At 29.3% G+C, this 9,336-nt stretch overlaps 1 long non-coding RNA gene across 6 annotated transcripts in view; it reads right to left on the bottom strand.

The window, feature by feature from the left end:
* LOC124885559 overlaps positions 1-5,746 on the bottom strand; it is a 6,544-nt gene extending 798 nt beyond the window's left edge. The window contains exons 1-6 of one of the 6 annotated variants that reach the window (XR_007042685.1): positions 4,030-5,746; positions 3,435-3,546; positions 1,832-2,025; positions 1,665-1,757; positions 1,505-1,584; positions 365-444 (exon numbers count right to left, since the gene is read on the bottom strand). This is a non-coding gene — a long non-coding RNA (uncharacterized LOC124885559). Of the gene's footprint in view, positions 1-364; positions 445-1,504; positions 1,585-1,664; positions 1,758-1,831; positions 2,026-3,434; positions 3,547-4,029 lie in introns of those variants that run through there. The other 5 variants (XR_007042689.1, XR_007042687.1, XR_007042684.1 and 2 more) reach the window with 5 other exon arrangements.
* Positions 5,747-9,336: the final 3,590 nt, after the last annotated feature.

The following is a 9,336-nucleotide window of genomic DNA, read 5'->3' as shown; positions in this document are numbered from 1 at the left end:
ATTCAACAACTAAATTCGATCATTCATTGATCTAGGATTTCAGAAAATAATTGAATAAAATTCAAATCGAAATTTGTTTAAATTATGTTCATAATTGAAATTCTACAAAGCTTCACAATTTGTTCAAAAAATACATTAAAATAAAATTTGTTTAAAGTAAAATACAAACACAATAAAAGTTTCCAACCAAATACAGAAACTACTGAATCGAACAGAAGTAAAACACGTATAACATATATTTTCACATATACAGTTATATTCTGAAATTCCGACAATCAAACCAAAAATACATATGCAGTGTTAACATTAAGCATAGCAAAAATACATATGCATTTTTAACATTAAACACAAAAAAATACATCTGGGAGCATACCTAATTTGTATTTTGATATGTGTCAATAGAATTTCATCACATTCAACAGCTGAATTCGATCATTCATTGATCTAGGATTTCAGAAAATAATCGAATAAAATTTAAATCAAATTTGTTTAAATTATGTTCATAATCGAAATTCTAGAAAGCTTTACAATTTGTTCAATTGTTAAACCGATCAAAATAACAACAAACGATCATCAAATAAATAGTCGAACAGTGAAATTTTAATACCTAAAACAACTTCTAAACTGAAATTTGGCAACAAATAGTTGAATTCTGAAGATTTTTGTTATATATGTTGAATTTACTCCTTCATTGCTTATAACTCAAAATTCGTTTAGAAATTTTTCATACAAAATTTAGCGACAACAACAAAAAACTAGATAGGAGCATCAGTAAATAAATCTACAATGCATCACAAATTGAGTAATTGAAAAAAACGATCGACAAAAATAAAATATACAAAAAAAAAAATACGGTAATACCTGAAACAACACTTAAGCACTAATTCGTAGAAGATAATTGAATTTCAAAGTGTTATCGAGAACAAGGTAATGTTGATAGTTGAACTTTACGAATTTTTTTTTGAACATCAACAAGTACAATTGAATTTGATTGTTCAATTATAGCGAATTTGAAGCTTTAACAAAAATTTGAATTGATTTTTTTTAAGGATCATGCGTTTAGTGACTGGTAAATTGAATTGAATTTTATTTTTTTTGAAGAAGAATCACACATATAGCGAGTGGATAATACAATTTCTTTTTTTGAATTTGAATAGGGTTGTTGGAAATTAACGGAAAAAGGGTGATTAGTGAGCTTTTAATGGGATTGTAATCTTTAATTGTTAATTTATGAAATTATTACCATATTTAAATCAGATAATTAATGCAGTAAAAACAATTGTATTTGTATTTTTATAGCAACACTTTGCAAAAATATATATAAAAAGTTGCTATAATATGCAATTATGAAAGTGTTGCTATGAATCTCATAATTAAGGGCTAATTATGCTATTTTTGAATTTTGCCCAACAATATATCCATGATCCAACATAATATAAATTTGCTCATTCCATGACTACAAAAGTAATCAAAGAGCTCTTTCGTCAACAATAGACAGAAGTACCTTGAAAAATATTTTAGAGTTCATGTCTTCTCACGAAGTCTCATCAATTTGTCATTCCACAGAGGTGTAACCTGAAAATACTGGTGATATATCAACAAATCAATTAAAGGAGAACTACAACATCTTACAATAAAATAATCACAGAATTAGTTTGACGTACCTGCATCATTGGACCTCTCCTCATTCACTGCTAGGTTCGTATTTCTCAACACACTAAGTTCTTCAGAAAATAAAATCGGGGCCATCTGATGCACTGCACCATACAGGATTAAGCTTCAATTTGGAAGAAGTCCAAAGAAATGCACATATAAGAGAAAAGATACCAACCTATCTAATAATATGTCATCTGTGGACTTATTTCTGCTAGATTTGTCCATTCCATAGCCATGATAAATTGGTTACTTTTGCGATGCTAAATTAGTACTTTTCACCCTACATGACAACCATTTTGGTCTCTAAAACTGTTCAGAGTGTCATTGTGAATGGCAAGCTGCAGTAGAAGTTTAGATGACAAAGTGAACCTAGAAAGCATGCATTGAAAAAAACTAATCTTAGTTTCTGTTTCATAAAACCATCTATGGTTGAAAATATGGCAGGGAAAAACAACTGATGATTCGATGACGACTTCAACACTGTAAGTTATTTATATTGCATTTAGAACCCCTTTGCATTATAATAAATGGTTTGCGAGCTGAACAGAGTATGTTTCTTTGTGAAGGACTATGCAGCATAGTTTAACTCCAAAAGGAGTGCACCGAAATAAAGGGATCAAAGTTGAAGGTTCAGAATCTGGGGTAGAGGGACATCAGGGCAAGCGGGCAACATTTTGTCCTCATCCTTTGAGAATGTACCAGGTGGTATGTATGCACGCTTAACAATCTGTGAAGTTGATCTCGTTTCGAAAGCCAACCCAAGAACAATACAATTGACTATTAAAGAGAATTGGTAAATTTTATCAAGCTCAAGAACTATACAATGTTTATTACAGAGAAGAACACAAACATATTATACTAACACTATGTAACTCCATCTGTACAAAAAGTTAGAAGCACTATCAGATTGATAGATACATATTCAGAATGAAGCAACAGAGTCTTATGAATTCAAACCACAATTACTGCAAGTCTTCTGTTACTCATCAGGTATTTTCATGGTATCATTTATTTTAGAAAAGATGCATTTACTAACTCCCCAAACCCCATTTTGTGGAAATACACTGGGTATGTTGTTGTATTCATGTACTAACTCTAATGCAAAAAGAAAGAATGAATGCTCCTAAAAGTACCAGATTTGCATATATAAAGAGATGAAAGTAAGTAATTTTGCATCATACATTGGCCGTAGGGAATATAATCAAGATGATATAATCTCTGTAGCATTAAAAAAATATAGACAAGGTTGCCTCCCATTCTTTTGCTAGAGAGAAAGGAAGAATGAATGCTCCTAAAAGTACCAGCTTTGCATATATAAAGAGATGAAAGTAAGTAATTTTGCATCATTCGTTGACCGTAGGGAATATAATCAAGATGATATAATATAATGTCCATAACATCAAAAAAATATAGACAAGGCTGTCTTCCCATTCTTTTGCTAGAGAAAATCTAGCTGAAAAAAGTTTCATCCAAGAAATTAGTTAGATTTGGGACAAACAGCCAAAATTTACCTTATAAACAAAAGCAAAGATTCTGGCAACTCATCCATATATAAATATCATTTTTTATCATGAGTTTACTCATAATTGAGCAGGAAAGAACCAACCATATTAACAATCATGTATATTGCCTGGTTTCATCATCATTGGTAAAGACCATTTACAATGAAGAGATTGAAGATTAGATAAAGGTCAAACAAAAATATCGCTAAACTATTATTTAAATGTCAACGAAAGCAAAATATAAAACGAATCAAATAAGAGTAACATGAATCTAACCTTTTTGTGAATGTGATCTTTTAGTGCTTTCTGTTCATGAATGAGGACATTCTGCAGATTCTCCAAGAATTGATCATGTCTTTTGCTAGAGAGAAAGGAAGAATGAATGCTCCTAAAAGTACCAGTTTTGCATATATAAAGAGATGAAAGTAAGTAATTTGCATCATTCGTTGACCGTAAGGAATATAATCAAGATGATATAATGTCTATAGCATCAAAAAAATATAGACAAGGCTGTCTTCCCATTCTTTTGCTAGAGAAAATATAGCTGGAAGAAGTTTCATCCAAGAAATTAGTTAGATTTGGGACAAACAGCCAAAATTTACCTTATAAACAAAAGCAAAGATTCAGGCATCTTATCCATATATAAATACCATTTTTTTTATCCTGAGTTTACTCATAATTGAGTAGGAAAGAACCAATCATATTAACAATCATATATATTGCCTAGTTTCACCATCATTGGTAAAGACCATTTACAATGAAGAGATTGAAGATTAGATAAAGCTCAAACAAAAATATCTCTAAACTATCATTTAAATGTCAACGAAAGCAACATATAAAACGAATCAAATAAGAGTAACATGAATCTAACTTTTTTATGAATGTGATCTTTTAGTGCTTTCTGTTCATGAATGAGGACATTCTGCAGATTCTCCAAGAATTGATCATGTGTAAACTGAAGCTTTACCCTGTATAATTATACTAAAATAAGAAAATGCATAAATTAGACTTGTTCAAAAGCTGTATGATCATACATGTCAGACAAATCTGTAAAAGTTAATAATTCGCTCTCAAAAGTAAAATGATAAAAAATATTCCTTTCAGCTTTTCTGATAAAAGGCATGTGCATCATGAACTTCCCACAATGATGATGCAACATTGATTTCAAGCACACTCTTTTTCTTGGGTCCTCCGAATTAAATAAGTCGAGCAGTTTCAATATGAAAAAATGATCTACATATTTCTTGGCAACCTTTTGCATCAAGATAGACTTGACAGATAATGCTACGGAACAAGTTGTACATAAATTGTAAATGACACCAAACAGGATATTGTGCTTAAAATCACACGTTAAAATGCATCATTTATGTTTTGAACAATGACATTAAAGAACAAAGGTAATGTGAAGTTTCGAGACAGTGGACTATCTAAGTACAAATATCATATCCAAAGAAAGCTTCTATCTGATGGACCTTAACAAATGGAAGTAAGTACTCGAGAAAACGGAAAACATAGGATATTGCTCAAATAAGGTGAATCACAGTTTCTTTTTCAAAGTACCCGACCAGTTGGCTGCAAAAGTATCCTCTGCTTTTATCACAGTTAAATACCTAAATCTTTCTTCATCATCTGAAAAGCAAGAAATATATTGACATGTTTAAAGAATGAAAGAACAATGTTTGAAATTTATCAAATTTCAGAACATTATCAAACCATGGCTGAGAACTATGGTAAACAACTTGTCCGACTTCACTACCAGTCTCCTACCATGTTTCTCTTCTCACAGCCTCTTCCAAACTTTCTTCTGGATACTAATAAATTTAGATAGGAATTAATGCGACGTTTGCAAGAGTCCCAAAGGCGAGAAGGAAAGGTGGAAAGTTCTGTCGAAGTACTTGAAATACTGGGTGAAAAAGTTCAGCATGACATCAAGGAGGCTAGGGATCAAGCACAATATTGGCTGAGTAGGTTGAGTGAGCTTCTGTAGCACACAGCTGTTTTATCCCTACTACTTTCTCTGAACTCTATGACAGTTATCTACATAGCTTATTTATGTTGAAGACATTTTAAAAATTTTGAATGATCATCATGGGAATCGCACATGGTTGAATCTTGTTTTGTACATGATGGTAACATTTAACTCTTTCTGTGAACTTTAGCATTTTTTGCAGTATCAAGTTTTAGCAAAAACTAATCTCAACATCACTAATGCACCATATACAGTATTATTTTTATACACTCTCCAAAATGACATGTAACTATTTGCAGTTGTCCAGTGGGTCCACATCGAGTGTTGTCATCAGTTGCTTACAACTCTTTCATAATTATTACTATGAAGTTTTTTTTTTTTTTTTTTGAGATATGCAGTCAAACAAATACACTTCTTAACTGCTTGGTTTGGCTTTTCTAGCTTCTTCGATTGATTACAGTGGCAGGCTGTTGATCTCTTGTCCTCCACAATCCAGAAGTGCAGATCACATCACCTTTTTGGCTCAACTCATGTTATCCTTAATCATCTGTCTAATAACTTTCAACATATGAAACTAAGCAAATTTTCTTAAAATGTGGCATTAAACAGTCCCTAGACTCAAACTAATAGTAAATGACATGGATAAGTGGTAAAAATTTCCATTTTCAGTGTTAAATTAGCCCATAAAAGATATGATGCGATCACTTTTTCAAGTTCGGATAGGTCACGATCTGGTCAATTATTAACTCAATTCATTTTGAGCCCCGGCCCAACTCAACGTATCTAATAGTTGAGGGGTCATTTGCAGAAATGACCTTATTTCACAGTTGTCTTTAATTTTTATTTTCAAAATTGATGGTTTTTATTTTCAAAATTGATGGTGTTTAATTTTTTTTCTTCACAGTTGTCTTTAATGTCATATGTGGACTTAATTCTGCTAGATTTGTCCATTCCATAGCCTATTATTATTGCATCAGTCTATTCATGCTATTTTTACATCATAAGATACAATTACCTTTAGAGTATTTATTGTAATCAACTCCGATGAGTCAATTTTCCCAGCATTTATCAGCTTTGCAATCTTTCGCAACCCAACTGGTTGCATGGAGCACATAAACAAAAACAAGGAACAACTAATCAAAGATTTCCACTAACATTACTCTGAAGTTTTTGAGCCATCAGTGGTTTACATAGCCAAACAAATATTAGTAACGTATTTGCCATATATCATCTAAAAAAGAAGAATTTTTAGTAACAAAATATGTGCCTCCTCCTAACGTGATAATTGATGGCACCTGTATGGTGCAAACAATATATTTACGTAGACGTTGTACTAATATTTGTAGACCCTTAAGCTTCTATTCACAAAGTAACGATCCCAAATGGCACAGGGTGAAGGAAGTTAGCTTGAAAGTGGAGCAATAATTAATCATAGGACTATCACTGACTTCTCTTTTCAATATAAAATGTTAAGACCTCTTTGGAAAACCTCAGCCAGTTCTAGGAAAGAAAATATTAAACAGTCATTACTTTCTGGTGATGTCTTGTGGTGCTCTCAATTTCTAACCGCAGTTTTCATTGCCCTAACATAATGTGTGGGGAAAGATTTATAGACAAAACCTTACTCAATTCAAAGCAATTGTCTCAAATCAAGATATATGATATGTGCATGTGCTTAATCCTTATTTAGTTAATCGCCTATATCCGCACCCCCTACAAATGGTATTAGAGCCCAGTAATTTAAAAAATACAGAAGTGAGTATGTTAGAGTTATCATCAGAATTTACCTATAAATTATTAAATTAATTATGAGAAGATCATTTAAAAATAGAGAAGCTTTTAGAAAAATTAAAGAATCTTTAATTAGTAATTATTCAGAATATATAAGTCTAAATAAAACAAAAGAAAACCCACAAAGATTAGCCTACTTAATTACATTAATATCTAGTATTGAATCAAAATTAATAATCCATTTAAAATCTAGGAGAATGAAACACATACTACCTAATTATAATAAAATTAGATTTAGATATCCGCCAAGATATTATAAATGAATAAAGTACAACAATACAAAGAATTAAAACAAATTATTTCTGAAAAACGTACAGAATTAAAAATAAGAATAAAAAGACTACATTATAATATATTTGCCGGAGTTAGTAAAAACTCAATAGATACACAAAAAGATGAAATATTAAAATTAGAATCACAAATAGATAGTTTAGAATATATATATATCAACATGAACTATTCACAATAAAATGAACAAAGAAGAATTTATAATAGATGAAAAAATATATGAAAACCACGAAGGATTAAAAATAAAAATAGTATTTTCTAATCTAGGAAGAAGATATAAGAAAATAGGTGAACATTTATATCTAATGTTAGAAAAAGAAGAATTAAAATTAGAAGATAAATTGACAGCAATGGTAAGAATAGAAAAAGAAAATGAAGAGATAGGCAGGAAAAAGGAAATAGAAAGAATAAAACAACAAACTACAGAAGAAATACGAAAAATAGAAGAAACTAAAAATAGTAGGATTGCTGAATTAAAAAAAGAACTACAAATGTTAAAAGATTTGTATGAACAAAGACAAAAGGAAAAAGAAGAAAAAGATAGAGAACAAAAATTACTGAACGAGATAAATCAATTTAAGAAAAAGTTGGAAATAAAAAACAAAGAATTAGAAATAAATAATATAGATGTTGAAGAAACAGATAATTATGATTCAGAAGATAGTAAAACATATACAGAAATATTAACAAATACAAAAAATTTAGAAATCAATGAAAAACAAAAAGAAATTAATGAGGAAAACTTAGGAAGTACCTACACAGAAATAAATACTCTTGATAAAAAAGAAGATGAAAATATAATACCTAAAACAGCAGAAATAAGAAAACCCACATATTATAAGAATAAGTTTAAAAAGCATAATGAATATGACAAATGGACACCAAAACAGATAGTTAATAAAAATTATAACTTTTTAGACCTAGACTGTGTAATAGATACAGAAAAACAATACAATTATGGATAGGATAGATGACAAAACAATTATTAGATAATAATATAAACATAACAGATGCATCGGAATATATAGAAAGAACACTAATAGGATCAGTAAAACTATGGTTTTCAAATTTAACTGAAAATAGCAAGAAAGTATTAAGAACTAATAAACCTATAGAAGGAACATCATCGACAACAACTAAACTAACACCTATAGAACTATTAAAAAAATATGAAACAGCTATAAAAGATGAATTTGGTAGTACGACAACAATCGAAGAAGAACAAGATGAAGAAAAAGATACAAATAGGAATTTAATGTTAAAATTAGCAATATGTAATATGTGTTATATAGATGAATATACTTGCGCATTTAAAGAATATTATTATAAAGGAGCATATAGTATAGAAGAAAGTAAAGAGATAAGAAAATTATATTTTAATAAATTACCTGAGCCATTTAGTTCAAAAATAATAAAAAGTTGGGAAGAAGCAAAAATAGTAGATACGTTAGGAGCAAGAATAAAATTTTTACAATAATGGTATAGAAACTTATGTGAAAAATATAGAGAAGAATTAAAAATGGAAAAAACATTGATAAGAAATTTAGCATGTTGCAAAAATAAAATAGCACCCCAATTTGGATGTGAAGAAAGATATTATAAGAAAAGAAAAAGACATAAGAAATATAAGAAATATAAAAAATCAAAATATAAATATAAGAAACCGAGAAAAAGATATTATGTAAAAAATTATAAATACAAAAGACCATATAGAAAGAAGAAATCCATAAAAGAATGTACTTGTTATAATTGTGGAAAGTTAGGACATTTAGCTAGAGATTGTAAATTACCTAAAAATCCAAAAAATAAACAAATATCAGAAATAAAAATAGATAATACAGAATATATGCAGATAGATTATATAGATTATGAATTAGAAAGTGAGGATAGTATATATGAAATTTCAGAAATTTCAGAAAACAAAATAGTTAATGAAATAGATAGTGAAATAGATGAATCAAATGACTGAAGAAGATATAAAAATAATAACAAAGGAAGAATATTTAAATGATGAAGGAACGGAACAAAAAATAATATTTGACAGTAACGTATTTGATGAAATAAAAGGAAAAGAATTAGATTTAAGTGTAGAAAAGATATTTAAAATACCAACAATAAAAAATATGTTTA

The sequence above is a fragment of the Capsicum annuum genome, chromosome 7 (assembly GCF_002878395.1).
Source record: "Capsicum annuum cultivar UCD-10X-F1 chromosome 7, UCD10Xv1.1, whole genome shotgun sequence".
Lineage (NCBI taxonomy): Eukaryota > Viridiplantae > Streptophyta > Magnoliopsida > Solanales > Solanaceae > Capsicum > Capsicum annuum.
The sequence above is the reverse complement of the archived record's forward strand: the minus strand, read 5'-3'. Positions and strand labels throughout refer to the sequence as shown.